Here is a 21,949-nt window from a genome sequence, read left to right as displayed (position 1 = left end):
GCCAGCATGAAATAACCTAACAGATGCTAAATAAAAAAAAAATCACAGGACAACCACTCTTCTCTATTGCATATAAACTTCTGCTTGGTGATCTTTGCTTAACTTTCTGTACTTTGAAAGCATCCCTCTTTACTAAACCTCCTCCACCTTTAGGAATCCCATTTCAGAGATTTCAAGTTTTATTGTAACACAAATAATACATGCTGGCATGACAGATACCTGACTCACTGTATTCCCTACCTATGGAATAGTCTTTTCTTGCTGTTAAACATAGCAGTTAGTTGGCCACCCTTTAAACTGGTCTTAATGACTCAATGAGTTTATAGCAAATTTACCCCTGGGAATATGTAATATGTTTCTCCTTGACAAGGGCAGAGAATGTGTTCACATATTTGCTGGGATGCCCTGGCTAAGTTTCTAATAACATATAAACCTATAACACTCACAAAACACAGAGGATTCTACTTACAAAAATCAAGTCTGTAATATCTTAAGTCACTCAAGCATATTTCCAAACTTGCATTCACACTCATGGTTATGTTACAGATTCTAATAGCCTCTTCATTATTCATTAGTTTGTGTTGTTAATCATCTAGTCATCCATCTATGCATAAGAAGAAAAAAGTCTGTACTGCTCTATACCATTTTGACCACTTTTTTGCACTTGCCTTAACCCTCCTGACTATGTCACTACTTCTATTAGTACCATCACTGTGTCCACTGGTCATCACACTGGCACTCATGGAGAGTCACGGGGATGTTTTAAGAATTTGCAATTACTTTATAAATACAGCCTTACTTTGAAAGTTTTACATGTAGCTAATCATCGTATTCAGTTAATCAAAAAGAAAGGTGCAACTATTAAGCATATTTCCTAAGAAGAAAAGTGTGGCTATAGTGCATCTTTACATTCTTTCTGAATTTCCACACTGTATTGTTTTCTGGCACTGGCTAGATCCAAAAAAGCAATAAGTAAATCTAAACCAATAAAAAAATGCAGGACTGTGAAGTTTTACACCATTATTACAACTACTTGTTGATATACTGTTATACCACTGGTTGCAGGAAAGAAGAAATAATAACATAGGAGGAAATGTATAAAAAAATGCCACTCTACATCCGAGAATGTTTTGCAGCTCTAAAAATATATAATTTAGATTTATTAGATCCAATTCCTTCCATTCTTATTATATATCCTTTAAAATAAATGATAAGCTACTCTCTTAGTATTGATTTACATTCACATTCTCTCTATACTTGGCAAGGCAACTAACAGGATGCCCACTCTCAGCCTGTTCCTCTTTTCATTTCTTTTCTACAGTTAAGAACTAAACACTTATTGCAAGTTCATATTAACCATATAAAGGGAAAACTTCAGATAAGCCCATCTACAATAGCACTGTGTTTATACACAATACTATCAGACAGTTTTTAAAGGATTCTGTATTTTCAGTTTTGTTAGTTATTACACGGAGGTCAGTCTAACTACCAACAATTCTTTCTGATCAACAGTAAGTTACTTTAAAATTTCCATACCTTATTCTCATTGATCATGATTTTTTTCTCCTCTATAGTTTTATTTATTTTCTGCAGTCCTGATAACTAGGTAGCTGAAGAGATGTTTTACACAATGCAAAGCAGTGCGGAAGAGCATTGTATGCCATATACCAAATCTGCAAACAATTGCAGGCAGAGTTACACAATTGTGCAGTATGGTGTATGCATTATAAATAAATATAAATAATGTATATAGATGTATGACAGGTTGGTACAGACCAGTAAGGAAGGAAGGAAGAATGATATAAAGGATTGTGCAGCTCAGTCAGAAAACACGTGGACATGTTTTGTGATCATTACCTGTTCTGACATACTCTCATCTGAGCTTCATATTACCAGCCAGCCATCAGGCAGAATGGAGTCCTGGCTCATTCTGACCACATTCTGGCCTGCACTGATTACACTTCAGTTGGGCCATATATATTGCTGATATTATGTAATTCAGTGCTACATCTGCATCAGAAAAAGTACACCAGACTTCCTTGCTATGGCACTTTAGTAACAACACTGTATCTCAGAATCATATCTAAGTAATTTTCTTGTATTTTATAATCCACTGGCCCTAAACTGTCTCACCATCCTGCCAATGGAATATGCTTAGCAGCAATGCCCTAAATTAATCTGTTTTTCTTTTGTGTTTTTGTATACTGTCTTCCTCTTATTATTTTGTTTACTTTCTGATTTTACAAAAATTCCATTTAAAACATTGCCCCATCCTACATGCTAGAGAAGTAATGTCTATACACAGTGAAGACTACAAGGTTCCTTTTATATGTTGGTACATTTTATCACCATTTGCTGCTGACATCAAAACCTTGTATATCCCTTGGGCTATCATATATTAGAATGCAGTGACCCTTCATTAGATAGGTCCTCTGTCTTCATCAAAGGATTACTTACAGCTACCACATCATGCTCAGACAAAAGGAAAGAATGGCCAGACCTTTCATACTGTGACTGAGTGGTGTTTTCTGTCTGATGCCTTAACTCCTTGTCTACTGTGTGTCACTGTCAGATGAACATTGAAATGGAGCTTCCCTTTCACTGCTGGGACATGGTCTTCAGTTGAATGACCCACCTTGTTACCTACTGGCACCTCTGAAGCTCACTACTGGTTCACCAGGTGCCAAGATGTCAGGGATCGCCTAGCACACCCCACACCACCCTTTTCCTTGGGAGAGGTGAGCAGTCAAATACCTCATCATTCCTCACCTTATTTGAGTGACCTTCTCTAGTACCCAGGTTACAATAGAACTTTGGTTATCTTGGTTGAGGTCAAAGCTTCATCTCTCCACACCATGGAAGCAATCCACACTGCTGTTTTCCTGAAGCAAGGCACATATACACACAAACATGTACAGGTGTGCATGTGTGTGATGTGCATCTAAGTGTATATGTGTGTCTATAACTCTGTAAATATAAGCCCTGGGATTCCTTCCTGTAGTAGTAGAAACTGGGTCCTGCGATAACGTGTGACACTTCCATCATGTTTTTTGTGCAGGAGCTAACAGAACCATTGCATTGCAGACTGTACAGATTATGGTGTTCTGTATAATACCCTTGTCACAATGCAGCTTACTTATTGCATACCTAACATCATACAACATTCACCAGAACCACAGCATCAGACACATGGGCATTAACTAGTTGAAAGTAAAGAATGTGGTATACCTTTCATTTCTAGGAATTAGAACCTCTGCATCCTAGCTTCCATCACTTCCTACCGCAATCCAGCACAGACCTTATCTTTCTTTACAGTGGCTAAGATAACATTCACCCTATCTATGGTATGCAAAGCAGAGGGCATCTATGAATTGGGCCATCTGTTTTACATTTCTGGCACTGTGTTGTGGGATTAGTACATTTTTTTTTACCTTCCACAGGTGATCAATTGTGCCACTGATAAGTAGCTGTTGAACAGGTTGACTTAATTAATTGTAAGCAACATCAGTGTATAAAACTGTTGATTTACTTACGAAGAAGCATCCAAGAAAGTGATTTATTCATAGATGCATGAAATATGACCCTAGTTGTCCCTGACCATGCTAATATTGATACGTATTCAGTCACTCCACAGTATAAATTTCAGATGCAGGCCTCTAGTCATTCTTTTGCCCCAAGCAATACTTGTAGATGGGCATGAAATACCCATTCTTATCTTTTCATCTTAGTCCATTGCCTTGCTGACATCAGTAGCTTCATCCTAAACTCTGACTCCAGTACGAGAGAAATACTGTAATAAATACCATTCCATAAAACTGTCATCAGTTGATATTAATGTCATTTTCAGTGAATGCATGCATTAATACAGTTTTGCATTTATAGTACCCAAATACTCTTTCATTAGGGTTAGTATTAGGGTTTTTAGAAGACCTTAACTTTAATGAAATATGTATAATGATGAGCAGCATTCGGTAACTCTTTAAAAGATCTGGGCATGCTGGAGTGAGTCCTAAAATATGGAGGCTGGATGGCGAAAAGCTAGGACTTACACATACTAAGTCCAAGATGGTATTTGTCAGAATATTCCTTATCCTCTGAGGTATGGCAATCTTAGAACTGGTATATATATGTTCAGGGGTACAGAGGGGCTTGCCCCCCTTGCAAAAGAAGTTTAAAGGTGAAGAGTGATTTTTGAGAACCGCTCTTCTCTTGTGTTTTGGTGGGGTTTTTTTTGGCTTGTCTGTGTTCTGCATTTTGAGTGCCAACATTTCATTTGGGAGCCATAGCACTGATTCGGTAGAAGTGAAGCAGAATGTTGCATGGCTTTTCTCAAGCAAAAATGAAATGCAAGAGAAAATGGCCTGTTCTTTCTCAACATGTGCTTACATAAAACTGATGAATTTTGCTTTATTTTTCCACAAAAGCATGCCTACAATATGATACTGCATATGTTAAATGCTGATGAAATCAACTCTTCTATATAACAGTGAAACATATTTTTCATATTTTTCATTTTATCTACATTTTATTTCTGGATGATAGGGCTACATTACAAAGAATGAAAAGCCTTAATTTCTGTATGGTACACAGTTATTTGCAGTCCATTGTGATATCTTTCAATATAATAACAAACTCTGAGAAAGTTATGTTTGAGGTTTGCCATGTTACTGTAATAAGCACTGAGTTGGTTCCTTATGGTCTCATAGGGAAAGGTAAGCAGTAGAATCTTTGATGGTACATACTTTCTTCCTGTTAACCTAAAGGCAATTCAAACTGTAGAAATAATAGTATTCTCCATGGCAACACTGTGATAGTGAGAATAAAATAACAAAACACAGTGCCAGAGAGAGCATGCTTTATAAAAGCAAAGGCAAGTGGATATTGAATGTTGTTTTGTATGACTGGAAGAAAGATCATAGTTTTAGAAAGTAAAGAAGTATGGCCAGCTATGTGATGACTAATGAGGTAGTGAAAAGTGGAAAGGGCAACGTGTCATCATTGTGTTCTAAGAGTTACCAGCATCTTTCAGGATGTAAAACAACATGGTTACTAGCACTTTTTAAGCAGGCATGTGGCGTGCATAAGGTGTTGTGCAGAAAAATGTTATTTGCTGAGTTAGATTTAAAAGTGTAACATCATTGCTGAAGTTAAACCCATGTACACAACTGAGTGCACTTTTAACAATTATTTAAAATGTCAGTATTTTTTTAGGACTGTTCATTATAACATGACATATTAAATATAATTATATCTGAACCATAAGGTTATTTAATGAGTATGGGTATTGCTGGATTTACTTGCGGTTAGTGTGGTTTGGTCATGAGGGTCAAGCCTGAGTGACCAAACAAAACCAACCGTAGGTAATCAGTATTACCCACACCCAGCTGTGGGTTATTGTTATTATACAATGACATTATTTAAGAAAAAAAGTTACTTACTTTTTAAAAATAATTTCCTTGTATAATGGCACCATGCTGCTCTTCTGGATTTTTCCCCGGTATCCTGGGGCTTTCTTGATGTACTGCGCATGCGTATGGGACTTACATTCCAACGCTTACACAGTACATCAGTGCTGTATAGAGGAAACAATGGAGAAAGGAAGATTTCTGTTGCTTTTATTTTTGTTTTTAATTTAAAAAAATGAAATGAAATCTGGAGACCTCAAATGTATGGAAGAGATGGGACAGAGAAAATATAAGGATAATCAGGTACTTATCTAATTTTGCATAACCTACCTGATTATCCTTGTATTTTTCTCATCCTATCTGTCTCATTCTTTTGAAGTCTCTGGATTTTGGATTTTTTTTTAATTAAAGAAATGTAGAATTTCCATAGCATATATTAATAGAAGAAAATCCAGGTGACCAGACTTTTTCCCATTGGTATATAGTCGATTTACAATGGGTACACTAGTTGGACCAACGAATGAGTGTGCTCATTTTTGAAAGTTAATGGTCAGTCATTATATAATATGTACTGCATCATGGCAAGGAGTGTGAAATTCATATTGCACCACAGGTGGGAGCATGTTTAGCATGAAAGCACAGCTCAGGTGTACAAATTAGAGTTTTTCCTTTGAGTAAATATATGAATTACCCACCATATCTCTAACACAGTGTTCTGTGGAGTACACACAGGATGTGTATTAACTTTGCAGAATAACAACATTACATATGTGGGACTCCAGTCTTCTTCCATCTCTCTGCCCTGATGTGAGCTAGCATAAAAGATGTGCTGTGCAACCACAAACCTATGAATGTGGTTGTGCATCTGTAGGACATTAAATCATTATAGCTGATTTCAGCATGACATCAGTAGCTGTGAAAATAGCCATAATACTTGTTTGACCAGCAAGAAGGATTAAAAAGATTAAATGGATGATTTGTCTAAAATTGTTCATAGGTTCATAGGGAGATACTAGGCTATCTGCCCTAGGGCATTTATAAGCCTAGCCAGAGTGTATTTGGCTTCCGCCTCCCTATTAGATTAGCCTACTGTGCCTCTGTAAAGTAGGTCACAGAAGGTACCCTTTTAAGATTAGTTTACTGTGCCTCTGTCTAGCAGGGACACAGGAGAGATCTCAGGGGTGAATTTCCGATTTCCCAGCCACGTGTCCAAATTTTGCTTGAAGAGGGTCAGCGAAGGGCTATGTCTAACATGAATTGGGATTCTATTCCAGAGTGAGGGGAGCCTCTGGGAAATTAATCTGTCCCTCCAGCATGTCCTATTTATTTTTGTGCTGAGGTTTAGGTCCCTGGAGTGTGTAGCTCTAAGGGACTTGGATTTTTTGAGGTGGAGCATGTCCATTAATTCTGGGTTTGACATGGCTTTGTACGTCAGGCATAGATCGCCTCTGAGTAGGCAGTAAGCAACTGAGTAGAGCTGGAGTTTCTTTAGTCGAGTTGCATAGGACATCTGTTTGTAGCCCATGATCCTCTTGGTGAGGTACTTTTAGGGTCTCTCCAGTTGCTGCAGGTGTCAGGTAAGGTACATCCCAAAAGGGGCATTGTATTCAATTATGGGCCTGATGAGTGATGAGTAGAGGGGCACAATGACCTCTCTTGATCTAGATGCAAACTCTTTCATGATAAGGTGGGCTATATAGAAGGTCTTTCTAACCACTTTGGCAACGTGATTATCAAAGGAGAGATTACTATCTACGTTGGTCCCCAAATCTCTAATTACTTCTTCCATATTTAATGGATTACCACCTATGTGGTAATTTGTGGGCACCTTGTTTTTCCCAAAGGGGATGACTATGCACTTTTTAGCATTTAGCTTGAGGCCGTGGCTCTGGCACCAAGCATCCGTCTCTGTGAGACCCTTTTGGAGGATGCTTGTGTCAGCTGGAGATTCGATTATGGCCCCCAGTTTGCAGTCATCTGAGAACTTTGTCAGCCATAATCCCCCCGTGTTAGTCTGAAACTCAGAGAAGTATATACCGAACAAGAGAGGTCCCAGAACTGAGCCCTGTGGGATGCCACTTGTAACTGGTTTGGATTCGGACATGGCACCTGCGATTCTGACCATGTGGGTTCTATCTCTGAGCCAGTTTGTAACCCATCTTGTGATATAAGGGCTGATATTTAAGCTGGTAAGCTTATTTATGATGCCCGAGTGGGGTATTGTGTCGAAGGCTTTTGTGAGGTCCAGGTAGACTGTGTGGACTACCTTGCCCTCATCTATGGCGTTGGTAACTGTTTCAAAGAAATCAACTAGGTTTAAGAGGCAAGATCTACCCTTAACAAAGCCGAATTGGATAGGGCCCAGTGTCTGGAGGCTCCCAGTGTCTATGTTTATGAGTTCCATGATAATACGCTCCATAGCTTTACAGACCAGACTTGTCAGGCTTATGGGGTCATAGTTTCTGGGGTCGGTTGTGGCACACCTTTGTGGAGTGGGACCACTGTAGCTGTATGCCATTCTTTGGGTACATATCCTGTAGTAAGGCTAAGTTTGAACAGTGACTTAATGTGAGGGTTCAGTTCTTCTTGGAGCTCATGTAAGACACAGCCTGGGACACCATCCAGTCCCATAGATGCTGTGTTTTTTGCTTTGGAGAGGGCAGCTTTCACCTGTGCATCTGTGATGTCAGGGAGGTTACATTCAGTTGGGATAGGCGTTTGCTCCTTTGGTGGGGAAGGGGGGGGGAAGTTTGCACTGAATCTGTCTGCCAGGATGTTGGCTATGTCTGTAGGTTCGGTATATTTTATACCGTTATGCAACAATTCAGAGCATATCTGGGAGTTTCCGCCCATGTTTCTGACATAACTAAAGAAGGCCTTGTGATTATCTTTAGTGTATAGGGCAATTTTTCTTTCGAAACTGGCCTTTGATGATTTTATGAGGGATCGAAGTTTCTTGCTAATACTGATCAGAGATGCCTTCCCTTTTTGGGATTTTGCTCTGTCATGTAGTAGCTTCCTCCTTCTGTTGTATAGCTTATTTATGGCTGGGGTCCACCAGACCGGTCTGCTGTTTTTGGAGGAGTGAGTCTTGGTTTTATTTGGGATAGCACGATCCATGCATTCCTGCAGGTGGTCATAGAATGCATTTGTAAAGGATTCTGCGGATTGGGCTGTATTATCCTCTGGCCCAGGGGCTTTGAAGGATTCCACCTCAGTCTTGAGAAGTGCAAAGTTGGCTTTTGAGAAATTCTTTACAGTGATTTCCTTGGCTGGGGGTGGGGATGGGATATGGATGTCCAGGGAAATTTGTTTATTGTCTGATCTTACCAATGAGGGGTTTACCTCTGGTGTGGAACATAGAGTCCCCATGTTGGTGATGACCAGGTCCAATATGTTGTTCCCTCTTGTGGGAGTAGTGACCAGTTGTTCCATTGTGTTAGAGTTTATAAATTGAAGGAACCGTTGGGTGAGGGTGTTTGGGCTTGAGTAGTTTTCCCAGTCAATGTTTGGGTAGTTGAAGTCACCCAATAACATAGTGTTTGGAGAGACCTTCATATTCTCTAGTGTTCTCAGGAATGCCAAGTGGGGTTCCTGTAATAGGGAGGGTGTTCTGTAGCAGGCTACAAACTGAAAGGCAGTTTTGCTCGCTGTTAGTTGCACATGGATGGTTTCCGATGCTTCGTGCAGTGCCACTAACCTGGAAGTATAGGTATCTTTGATGACTATAGATACTCCCCCTCCTTTTGTGCTTCGGTCCGAGTTTTGGGGCCGAAACACATGGTATGAGTTATAACCTGGTAGTGCTGGGGTGCTCTCAGGAGCCTTGAACCAGGTTTCTGTTACTGCACGGACATCGATTTTCTCCATACTGAGGAGAGTCTCGAGTGCATGCATCTTGAGGTTTAGACTTCTGGCATTGAGTAGCATTACCTTTAGTTTTTTTATCTTTGGGTTGTCTATGGAGGTGGGTTTGTCCTTTGAGCCTTGCCTAAAAAAGGCACTATGGGGGTGGCAAGAGCCTTGGCTAGTATACGAAAGCCTAAGGGTGATGGGTGCAAGCCGTTCCTAGCGAAGCAACGTGGCTTGTCGAGCATGTCATCCCAGGCTGACAGACACTGGATCCCCTTTGAATGACATCAATACTTTAGCCAATTGTTGAAACTGATCATTTTGTCTTTATACTGTGGCATCATTCTTGGTGAGGGCAATATGCTACTCAAGGTCAGGGACATACCAGCCTGGGCTACATGGTCAGAGAGCTCCTCTATGTCTCTTTTCATGTAGTCCAGGGAGGTACATCTCAGGTCATTCACACCAGCATGGAGAATGACGGAGTCATACTTGTACTTGCTTTGGAGTGACCTGAGTGCTGGCGTTATGTGGCGGATCCTGGCACCTGACAGGTGGCTTACAGTGACCTTCTCCTTGTTCAGTCTGGTGAGTGGGATGTCAGTGTGCTGGACAATAGAGTCCCCTATAACAAGTGCATTTGGTGTGTTGTTTGGCCTTATGGGCTGTGACTGTGAGGCACACTGATTTTGTGAGATATGTGATTTGTGGGTATTGTTGAGGGGTGGCTGTTGTTTGGATATCTGCTTAGGAGGTATTTGCTGTTTAGGCAGATTTTTATTTAGAGCCTCTGAGTATGTTTTTCTGTGTTTATGTGTTGGGTATGCAGATGCAATAGGTCTGTGTGAGACTGGATTTGTGGTGTGGGTGGTTACCTTTTCCTCCTGACTGACTGTACCAGTCTTGGGTTGAGAGAGCTCTGCCTCCAGTTTGGCTGTGTAACTGCATCTCTCACATGTATTAGAGTTTGTTGGAAGGAGGAGAGGGTTGTCTGTGTACATAAGGCAATTGTAACATTGCCTCAAAATTCCAGATTCACCAGCTGGACTGGAGAGTAACCTTGAAACTGACCCTTGGACATACCAGATTAGTATAGGGAACTGTTTTTTTACTGATCAGATTAGGGAAGGGAACTGATTTTTCACTTGATCAGGAAGGACCAATCGGGAGCCTAATACTTATGAGAAGTCAAGGAGGGTGTAGTGCTTTAGTTAGTTAGTGTTTCCTTATAAGAGCTGAGTAAGTGCAGGGCTTTAGAAAGAGAATAGAGTGATTACTTTGAGAGTTTGAACAGTTCTAAGGGAAAAAGTGAAGAGCAGACTTTATCTTTATTAAGGGACAGGCTACAGTTTCTAGGTACAACCCTAGTGACTCTGCATGATGGAACTCCAGTTGTACATCGAGTTATAGTAGAATGACATCCTCAGAGGTACTGATAGTATTCATGATTTAAGAACTGGCACTGCACTACTCCGCAGTGGTACATACACAGCTTTGTTTGTTGCAATTTTTTTTTATATTTTATTGAATCTAACACCATCTTTTCCTGTGACTAAACAGCATATTTCCTTAAAGCAAATGGCACTGGCCTTCAATGTGATTTAACTTCCAAACAGTTCAGTGTGCTGCTCCTTCTATGTTGGCAACAACAGGTGTTTCAAATCTGTAACTGAACATTCTTAACTTTCAGAAAGTGGAAGAACAATAGCTTGTTCTTGTTTTTTGTTTTTAGTTTCAGGTAGCAGAGTGATAATACAAGCAGCACAATATCATCATGAGAATAAATGACCCCACACTTGAGTGCTAAGGTCAAAATCAGGTAAAATGAAGGCTACAGTTTTAGAGAATGTTTTTGCATTTATATATTGCAAGTATTTATAAGTAATTATCTAAAAATGATTTTAAATTAAGTTTACACAACACAGGAGATGCAAATATGTAAACAGGCTCTTGATTGAGAAGTTTTCCCGCTCACTGATGTATATAATTAATTATTGTCAGCATTGTAGTGTTGAGTCTGAAGATGTGTTCCAAGTACTGTTACTGTTACAGATATAAACTGATTTAGCAAGCTGTGAAAATGCCAAATAGTTTGACCAGCAAGAAGCAGTAAAACAACAAAAAATCAGAAGAAATGTGATATAGTTATTATTGCTTTGAATGTTTCTTAAGACTGTGTATTAGTTTTGTTCTAAGCATCAATAAAAAAATTAAATGCATTCTATATATAGATGTGCGTGTCATTGTGTGGCAAAAATCAGCTCTGTTTACAGTAACAAAAAATAGTCTGTGCAACTATCTTTTCAGTTTTTTTGTATAAGGATGAACATAAAGTCATATAAAGCATTGTAGGGAATAACTGATAATAAAAACAGTCTAAACATATTGCTGGTTTGTTTCAAGAAATATTTTTTCTAGCAATTGCCTTTGTAATGAGTAGCCCATGAAATCTACTCTGTTTACAACAGTGCATATAGATTCCTTCAAAAATTCAGTTCAATGCAGCCTTTTTTCATTTAAAAGTATTTCATTATTCTTTCATACTAATTGCACAGTTTCTTTTTCCCCAAAGTTTGTCAGTAAAATACACAGTTTTTACAGACAGCAGTCTTTACTCTCTAACACAGTTTATACAGACAGGGGTAATTCTGTTTGTTCTCCTTTGCTCTGCAGCAGCAACTATCCTATTCAGGTATCAAGGCGACCTACCAGACTCTCCTTTGAGACTCCCTTTTAAAAAATCTTTTGCATATGCAGAGTTAAGTAATTGACTCTCGCAAGATGCAGTGGTGGCTATAATATACAGCAGCTGCCAGGCGATTTTGTTTTGTACGCATACATTTTCATATCTGCATTACTGGAATAAGAAATTTTATGAAACAATGAAGATGTCTCTGTTATTTATAACAACACGTTTAGTCAACATCTTAACTTAATGATGGCAACTGCAGCTTTAAAACAACATTCAAGTTATGTCTGACTTTCTTCCTTCCAGTCTTTCAGTGGGCTGAGATGATCATATATCATAATTACCCATTTCAGAAACTGTAACATTTGTATCTTTCTTAAAACCTGTTCAGAAACCCTTGATGAGTTTGTATGCCAGATGTTTTTGCGACATTTATTTGATGGCTGATGTGAATCATAAGAAGTTACCTGTGTGGCAGAATTCGCATTAAGCAACCGTAGAATATATTTTCGATAATCTTTCTTTGAATGCGGTTTTATTCACAATTGCAAGCTGAAACATATACTGGCAAAAACACATCTATAATAAAAATGGAGTTTTCTTTTTTGGGTTAAGAGTACCAGGAGAGTTACAGACTATTTTTCCTGTCACAAAACCCACCTTTTTCACAGATAATATTCCCAATGTATTGTTTCACAAATCTTTTTCAGTGACATATTTTGCCAGTTAATAAACATGTTCACATTTTATTTAACATTTGTTTACCAGGAAAGTCCAACTTGGAACAAAGCCAATTTTAGTGGAGGCCCAGGAAGAAACATTCCAGACTCATGTCTTTGAAACGGGGGAAGAAACTGGAGCACCCAGAGGAAACCCACACGAACGTAAGTAGGGCATGCACACTCTGCATAGAAGGCACTCCAGCTGAGAATCGAACGGGAAACCTCTTGCTGTGAGACAACAATGCTACCACTGCACCACCACATGTGATCCGATATCATTTACCATTATAGATGTGCAGTGTTCAGAGATATTTTATATATGTGCATGCATTCATGTATATTTTATATCTTTATATCTATATCTTTATCTATCTATCTATATATATGTGTGTGTGTGTGTGTGTGTGTGTGTGTGTGTGTGTGTGTGTGTGTGTGCGTGTATTTGTAGCAAGCAGTTTGCTACAGTTTAAGATTAAATGTTTTTTTTTCTTTATTTTAACTTAAAACATGAGTACTGAAGCACTTCATGCAGTTGCCTGATACAGTTTAAAAAAATGTTTTTTTTTTTGTAAATATGTTTAAGGAGGTTTAGGAGCAGTGCACAGAAATGGACCTGAATAGGTTGGGTAGGAGGGGGAGGGGAGTATCTTGTGCCTGGCCACCTGGTTGGTATGCCAGTAGAAGAAACGTCTGTTTATTTATTTTGCTGGGGGGTGCATAGCTCTAACTGTAATAAAACAATCACTTACAGCTTATTACAGTGAAATGCCTTGAATCTTTTTTTTTTTTTTTTGCTCTTCACTTGAAGAGCTGAGGGGTTGGGGGCCTGGGTCATATTACAGACCTGAACCAGCTACACTTCTGCCCCAGGAGGTGTGGTTCTAAATCTGTGAACCGCAGCTTTGCACTTGCATTCTTCATTCTTGTACTGGCACTACAAGAGATGGCAGTACCTATGAAGGCATGAGGCTGAGCTTTGCGCGGATCTGACAAAGAGACCAAAACTATGTTCTACCTTCCTCTACCTGGAGAAAACTGAGCCCTGTATTTGTGGGTCAGACTGGGAAAAACTGACATCTGGCAATAGTTGGGTGTATACTTTTCATTCCTGACAGGAATCACCTACTCTGACCCCCAGTGACACCACAGATATGATGATCTACAAAAGCATAGGCCTGTGCAGCTGGCTTAGTGGGTTAACCATTCAATGGCAAGAAGAACAGTTTTCTATACTAAGTATTTTTCCATTTTTTAAAAATTCTTATCAAAAATAGGTTTAAAGCAAATATTATATAAATGTTGTCTAAGTTTAGGCAAGTGCAAATGTATCTATATGTAATCCAAAGGTATGAATAAGCATAAACATAACTGCAGACAGGAATGCATTTTTAGAAACAATTTGGCATGTTTATGCACTGTCATTCTTTTGCATATAAATACAAATGCATATGTATGAGTATATATATATATATATATATATATATATATATATATATATATATATATATATATATATATATATATATATATATATATATATATATATATATATATATATATATATATATATATATATAGTAGCGTTTGTCGCCTCACAGTAAGTCGCTGTCCGGTTCGATTCTCAGCTAGAGTGTCTTCTGTTTGGAGACATGCGTAATGAAAATACTTCGTTGAAGGTTGTGTGTCGGCCTGGCAAGCAAGCGCGTAAAAAAAAATCAACTCCAAAGCATAGACGGAGTTCCACTGTGGCGACCCCTAACCCGGAAAAGCCAAAAGACACAAACAAACTATATATATATATATATATATATATATATATATATATATATATATATATATATATACACATCTCTAAAAGGGAGATGCAAATCTGCATGAGTATACTTAGAACCATTTTTCATATATATATCTACATATATATATATATATAGAGAGAGAGAGAGAGAGAGATAGGTAGATAGATACAAAAAACAATGTTTGCATTACCACAAGATATCTTATACTGTAATTATTACTTTAGTAATTAGCTATACTGCAGTCAGACTAGTGTTAGAAACAAAACATTGAGTTTGCATAGCTCAGAAAGTAATTAATATGTTAATTGTATAAGACAATTATTTCTTCCAAAATATTAACTGCATATACAAGATAAATGAACTTAGGTAGTCACCACATCCTAGTCATAGCAGAGGTTGGGTGGTGGTTGAAGTAGCATGTGAATGACCATCTCAGTGGAAACTTAGAAATGCACTATTTCATGAATTTTGTATGCATTTCTACTTAATCCCCTTATAGCCTTATATTTATTAAGTAACAAATTATAAAAAGTTCATTTTGCTATGAAATATTTCTAGTGCATCAATCATTTAATGGTGAATATGTCTGGGTTAATATAAGTTGAACTGGAAGGATGTCATAACTTCCTTTCATTTGGTACATTTGTGTAACTGTATGTATATAAACAGGTTCTGTCACTGTGGCGAACATGAAAGTCTATGGCTTAGATGTTATTTAAAACTGAAAATAATGTATGCGAGGAATAGTGGAAAGCAGAAACTGCAAAAGAATTGTAAAAGATTGCATAAAATACCCATCCTCCAAACAGACAAGCTGCAAAGATACATAAAAGTGTAAAGAAGCACATCATCTCATCAAACATAATTTTGGCGAATGCAAAAATAAGAGTGTTGTTTGCAGAGTTTACTTTTTCTCCACTGTTGTGTGACCATTTAGTGGGTATATATAAGTCCAGGCGTGTGTGTGTGTGGGGGGTGTTCTCCCACGTAAGGGGTGAAGGGGGGGCTTGCCTCCATGCAAAAACAAAATTAAGTTGTTCGTCAAAGGTAGTTTAATCAAACAGTTTTCATTTTTTTCCATTCCCTAAAATTATCTTCATTGACTTGACATGAATCTAAAATGTAGCAGATGGCTGGAAGTCATGCAATTCTTCTAGTTTAACTTGCACTGAGGAAAAAATACAGATCAGCACAGATGTATTTTTACAATGAAAGTATACAAGTCTGCGCTTTGCTGTTTTCATGGCTATTAAATGGAAGCATGTTTCAAAAATCAGTATAAGTCTGTAGAAAAGTGAGCATACATCTTAGGCAAGTGCAACAATAACTTAGGTGCATTGCTGAATAGTGAACAAAATCATGTCAGAAATACTGTAAAAAAATATCTGAGACAGATACAGTAGATAGATAGATAGACAGATAGATAGATAGATAGATAGATAGATAGATAGATAGATAGATAGATAGATAGATAGATAGATAGACAGATAAATAGATAACCAGCCTCTATGTGTTCTGTATGCAGCTGAAGAGCAGGTCATGTATAATTGAGATTAGGAGATAAAGGCGTCTCTGGCTTTCTGTAGTGGTGCCCTGCCTCCCCAGCTCTCCATTTGAAGAGCCAAAAGAAAAAAAAAATGGTCTGCTTATTTTACTGTCACACCAGCCATGTGGCCAGATAAATGCCTCCTCCCTCCTATCCTGGCTCTTCAAGGGAAAAGCAAAAAATTCAGCAATCAGGTATCTAGGGCTCCTGAAAAGCAGGAGACAATCAGGTCCCATTTCAGCACCCTGACTCCAACACTCCTGTCAGGATACTAGTACAGGGCAATAATATGAAAGATATTCCTACCATAGGGGGTTGCAGAGAAAGGTACCAGTGTAACACAAGGTTCAAGAAAATGCTGGGAGACAGATTGGGAAACGTATTTGATGGGTATCTATAACCACAGCTTAGCTACAGAAAGCAACAGAAGAGAATACCTGTTGTTTTTCGGAAACAAATAGAGATGAAGAGAAATAGAAGTAACAGAACCATTCATGCTGGCTATTTACTATCCTAATGAATGAAAAACATGATGGCTGTAATGTCTTTATGTAGCTCTGATAAGGACTTTAACTTTCAATATATACTAGATACTCTGCTACATATCTGAGATCAGTATGTGACACATATATATATATATATATATATATTTTTTTTTTTTTTTTTGCTTGATTGCGTAATGCTTTGACTGTTAAACTACATGTAACTACCACATTAAGGAAAATTATCCTAAACAAGCTTGCAGTAGGTTTTCATTTGCTTGTTCTAGTATTATAGTGAACTTTGCTTTCTGCAATTGTCCTTTATAGGTTCATAGGTTGGTACTAGGCTATCAGCCCTAAGGCCTATACAAGCCTAGCCATAACAATTCCCTGGCTATTTCTTCCCACATTATTTACTTTCTTGGACCCCTGTCTAGCAGGGCGACTGACGTGATCCCTGGGGTTCTCCCATCCAATCGTCAAGGTTCCTCTTGAAGAGGTCCAAAGAGGCACTCTGCTTGACATGTATGGGCAATCTATTCCAGAGTCTGGGGAGTCTCTGGGTCAGGAACCTATCCCTCCAGCATGTTTTGTTTATTGTGATGACAAGGTTTAGATCCCTGGGCGTGTAGCTCTGAGGGATTGGGATTTCTTTAATGTAGCATGTCCAACAGCTCTGGGTTTGACATGGCCTTGTATGTTAAGCAGAGATCGCCTCTGAGTAGACGATATGTGATAGAGTATAGCTGGAGTTTTTTAAGGCGGTCAGTGTAGTGCATCTGCTTTAGACCTGTGATTCTTTTAGTGAGGTATTTCTGTGGCCTTTCCAGTTGTTGCAGATGTCTTGAGAGGTACATACCAAATGGGGCATTGTATTCTATAATGGGTCTAATGAGGGATGAGTACAGTGGGACAATGACCTCCTTTTTCTGGATGAAAAGCCCTTAGTGATGAGGTGTGCCACATAGAAGGATTTCCTGACTGTTGTGGCGATGTGGTTATCGAAGGTGAGACCACTGTCCACCTGTGTCCCTAAGTCTCTTATCACACTTTCTGTGTTTAGTGTACTGCCACCTATATGGTAATTCATGGATACATGTTTTTCCCAAAGGGATAACAATACATTTCTTGGCATTGAGCTTGAGCCCATGGCTCTGGCACCAAGCATCTGTTTCTGTAAGGCCCTTTTGTAGAGTATCCACATCATTTGGGGATTCAATAATGGCTCCCAGTTTGCAGTCATCTGCAAACTTTGTTAGCCAGAGTCCCTTAGTGTTGACCTGTACTTCAGAAGTAGATGCCAAACAAGAGCGGCCCCAGGACTGAACCCTGAGGTACTCCACTTGTCACTTGTCTGGAGCTGGATTTGGAGTCGGCTACTTTTACAGTGTGGGTTCTATCAGTAAGCCATTTAGCAACCCATTGGGTGACATAGGGATTAATGCCCAACTTAGTAAGTTTATCTATGATTCCAGAGTGGGGGATGGTGTCAAAGGCCTTGGCAAGGTCTAGATAGGCTGTGTGGACCACCTTACCCTAGTCCATGGCTCTGGAGACTGATTCAAAGAAGTCAATCAGGTTCAGGAGACAAGATCGGCCCTTCACAAACCCAAACTGGGTGGGGTTCAGTGTTTGAAGGTTGCCAATGTCTTTGTTTATAAGTTCCATGATAATACGCTCCATGGCCTTGCAGATAAGGCTTGTCAGACTGATGGGACGGTAGTTTCCAGGATCCAAGGTGGATCCCCCCTTGTGGATTGGGATAACTGTAGCTCTGCGCCACTCAGTGGGCACGAAACCTGAGGTGAGGCTATGATTAAACATGACACTTAGGTGAGGTGCCAGTTCATATTGTAGTTCATGTAGTACACAGCCTGGGATGTCATCTGGTCCCATGGATGCTGTATTCTTGGCTTTAGAGAGTGTGTTTTGTACCTGTGTGGCCGTTATTACTGGAATTTGGCAATCTTCCGGTATTGAGATGGGCCATTTAGGTGGTGAGGGGGGTGAAGTTGGCACTGAATCGATCTGCCAGGATATTGGCAATATCCTTTGGATCAGTATATTTAATGCCATTCTGTTGAGCAGATCTGAGCATTGCCATTTAGATTCTTGACATAGTTATAGAATGCTTTGTGGTTGTCTTTGGAATCTTTGGCAATTTTATTTTCGTAACTAGCTTTGGAGGATTTTAGCATCTCAGTTTCTTACTGAGGCTAGTAAGGGAGTTTTTTGCATCCTGGGATTTTCCTCTTTTCTGCAAAAGTTTCTTCCTTTTGTTGTAAAGTTTGTTTATGGCAGGGGACCACCAGATTGGCTTCCTTTTTTTGGATGAGAGCATTTTGGTTCTATTTGGGATGGCACGATTCATGCATGAGTGGATGTGCTCGTACAGTGCCTTAGTGTAGGATTCAGCAGTTGAACTTTCAGTTCCCGTCTGCATGGGTGTTATGAAGTTTTTCACTTCTGACTTGAGTAGCATGAAGTTGGCTTTGGAGAAGTTTTTTATGGTGGTTTCTTTACTGGGGGGTGGGGTGGGATGTGGATGTTAAGGGTAATTAGCTTATGGTCAGACCTGACTAACGAGGGGTGACCATAGGTATGGAGCATTGATTTCCCATGTTGGTAATGACCAGGTCTAGGATATTGGAGCCCCTGGTGGGACTATGGATTAGTTGATCCAGGGCATTGGAATTTATGAATTCCAAGAACCGTTGCGCAAAGGTGTTGGGACATGAGTAGTTTTCCCAGTTAAAGGCAGGGTAGTTAAAATCACCCAGTATTAGGATGTTTGGTTCTATCTTAATATTTTCCAGTATGTTTAGAAAGGTGTAGTGAGAATCTTGGGGTATGGTGGGGGATCTGTAGCAAGCTACAATTTGGATTGCAGTCTTACCTAATGTTAGTTGCACTTGGAGAATTTCAGACACATTGTGTTGGCCAACTAGCCTGGTGGTGTGAATATCCTTGGTGAATATTGACACTCCTCCACCTTTAGTGTTTCGGTCCTGGTTTGGTGGCGAAAAGTGTGGTAGAGTTGTAGCCTGGTATTGTAGGGGTGCTCTCTGGAGCCTTGAACCAGGTCTCAGTTACTGCACAGATATCGATGTTCTCCATTTTTAGGAGTGCCTCGAGAGAGTGCATTTTGAGGTTTAGACTTCTAGCATTGAGTAGCATTACCTTCAGATTTTGCATGCTTGTACCTGTTATGGTGGTGGTTTTGTCCTTTGAAGTTTGCCTAAAAAAGGCACTATAGGGGTGGCAGAGCCTTAGCCAGTAACCTGAATCCCAGGGGCGACAGGTGCAGACCATCTCTGGCAAAGCATCGTGGTCTGTCAATCATGTCATCCCAGGCAGACAGATACTGGATCCCCTTTGAATGACACCATAAGCTTAGCCAATTGTTGAAGTCAATCATTTTATCCTTATATTGTGGTATCATTCTGGGCGAAGGCAGGCATTATGAATTGCAGACAACTCTAAGTGCAATAGCTGATGAGCCCTGTTAAGTCTATGCATGCTTCAGTGGTGGAATGCTTTTGAGCACTTGCTGCAAGGCTTTGCTATAGTTTGGAAGAAACACTGAAACTGTACGGCATTTCATGTTACCAGCACTGACATCCTTCCTAATATTTTAGGGGGGGGGGCAAATCTTTTTTTTTTCTTTTAAACTGTATCAAGCAGTTGTTTTAGTTTATACCCTGTATGGAGCTAGTTGAAAGAAAAATAAACAAGTACTTCTTTTACTTTTAAACTGTAGGTAGCTGCTTGCTACAAGTGTAGTAATTTAGACCAGAGACATGTAATGCTGCAGTGCTCAGATTATACTCTCTCTTTTTCTTATTTTAATTATGCATTCCTTTCTCCTTCATTATTTTCTTTCTCTCCCACTTCTGTTCATTTTTCCACAGGTCTAAAATCCTTAGGAGTGGTCCAACATTGTTGCTCTCGGGCCAGGAAGTGATCACCCTCTTCTCATCCAGGTACATCCTTACAGGGTCAGGGCAGTGGTACTGATCCTGTAAGTACCCTGGCATATGGCAGCCTGGCAAGCCTCATAGACCGTGGGTTTTGGGACTTGATTGAGGATGTGGTAGAGCAGGCTGACCGCCACACCACCACAGGTCCACTCAACATCAGGGTCCTCCACTGCAGCACCATTAGGCACTGGAAATATCTGAGGTCCTGTGGACCAGGTGTTCCTCCTGAGATCACCTCTTCTTCACCTCCCATCTTTACTTATCCTCTCCAACACCCTCTTATCTACTTCCCACCCAAACTAGTCTGTTAAATAAATATAAATATAAATAAGGGGGGAGGTCTATCCCTCATCAAAAACAAAGTACCCCTCCTGTCCCACCTCCCCACCACCACCATCTTGATGTGCTCCTTCTGTTTCCCGCCATGTCTTCCCTTTTTCAAACTTTTCTGTCTTCCTCTTTCCACTCTTTAAAGAAAACAACAGTGTATCCTCATAGCATTTGCCTATATGAAAAAATATAAAATCCTTTTAATTTTTTAAAGGTGTAATGATAAAAGCTGCATGCCTTCACTTGCCTTAACTACTTCAAAAATGCTTGCAAATAGCTGCATTCATCCTCAGTATCCCAAAATGTACCAAAGCATGCAAACACTAATGTTTTCACACAGTACATTGCACATACTTACGGATTAACTTCAGCTACTTTACACTTCTGCCTCAGGTAGGTGTGCTTATTAAAATGCCTTTGCATTTACTTATTTAGTGTGGTTTCCTCCACAGATAACTGCTACGCAAGTGCTGACCTTTGGACTATGATGAATACCACCCTAACTCTCTTCCTGTTTTAAGCACTGTGTTTGGTCACTCTGAATTTGTTAAGAATGTTATGTGCCATCTCTCAAGCACTCTGTAGGAGGGAATCATGGAGGTTACTACAAAGTGTACATTATGTGTACACTTAGTCTAACTTATCTTAATAAATAGACAGAACAAGCAATGTTTTCCATATTCATGTCTGGATAAGAATAGTCAAGAAAAAGCAGTATGTTCTCAGATGTCTTTTGTCCTTCACTTTCCTCATCACATCACTACTTCACCACATACAGATATGTTTTTGACCAAATGTTTTTTGCCAGACCAAAACCATATTATGGTATTTGTATTTAGAATTATTTATCATTATTCATATAAATTTTTCTTCCACAGTTCATAATGCACTAATATACAGCTTCATGTTGTCAAACATTCTTTCAGCTCAGTTATTAATTCTTGTATTATATATGGCCTGGTAAAACAGTCATTCAAACTACCTCCCATTATACTAAGGGTCTTCTAGTCAGGAGGAATGCAGTCCCAAAACTTCTGGTGGCCTAATAATGTAATTAATTTGGAAATTCATCATTCAGCCCTAAACTTATCAGTTTGGGTTCATTGAGTCACTAAGACCACATCAGAGGTAGCTTTGTACACTGCTA

The sequence above is a fragment of the Protopterus annectens genome, chromosome 6.part0, assembly GCF_019279795.1.
Source record: "Protopterus annectens isolate FY-2018-M chromosome 6.part0, PAN1.0, whole genome shotgun sequence".
Classification (NCBI taxonomy): domain Eukaryota; kingdom Metazoa; phylum Chordata; order Ceratodontiformes; family Protopteridae; genus Protopterus; species Protopterus annectens.
This window is presented reverse-complemented; position numbering follows the sequence as displayed.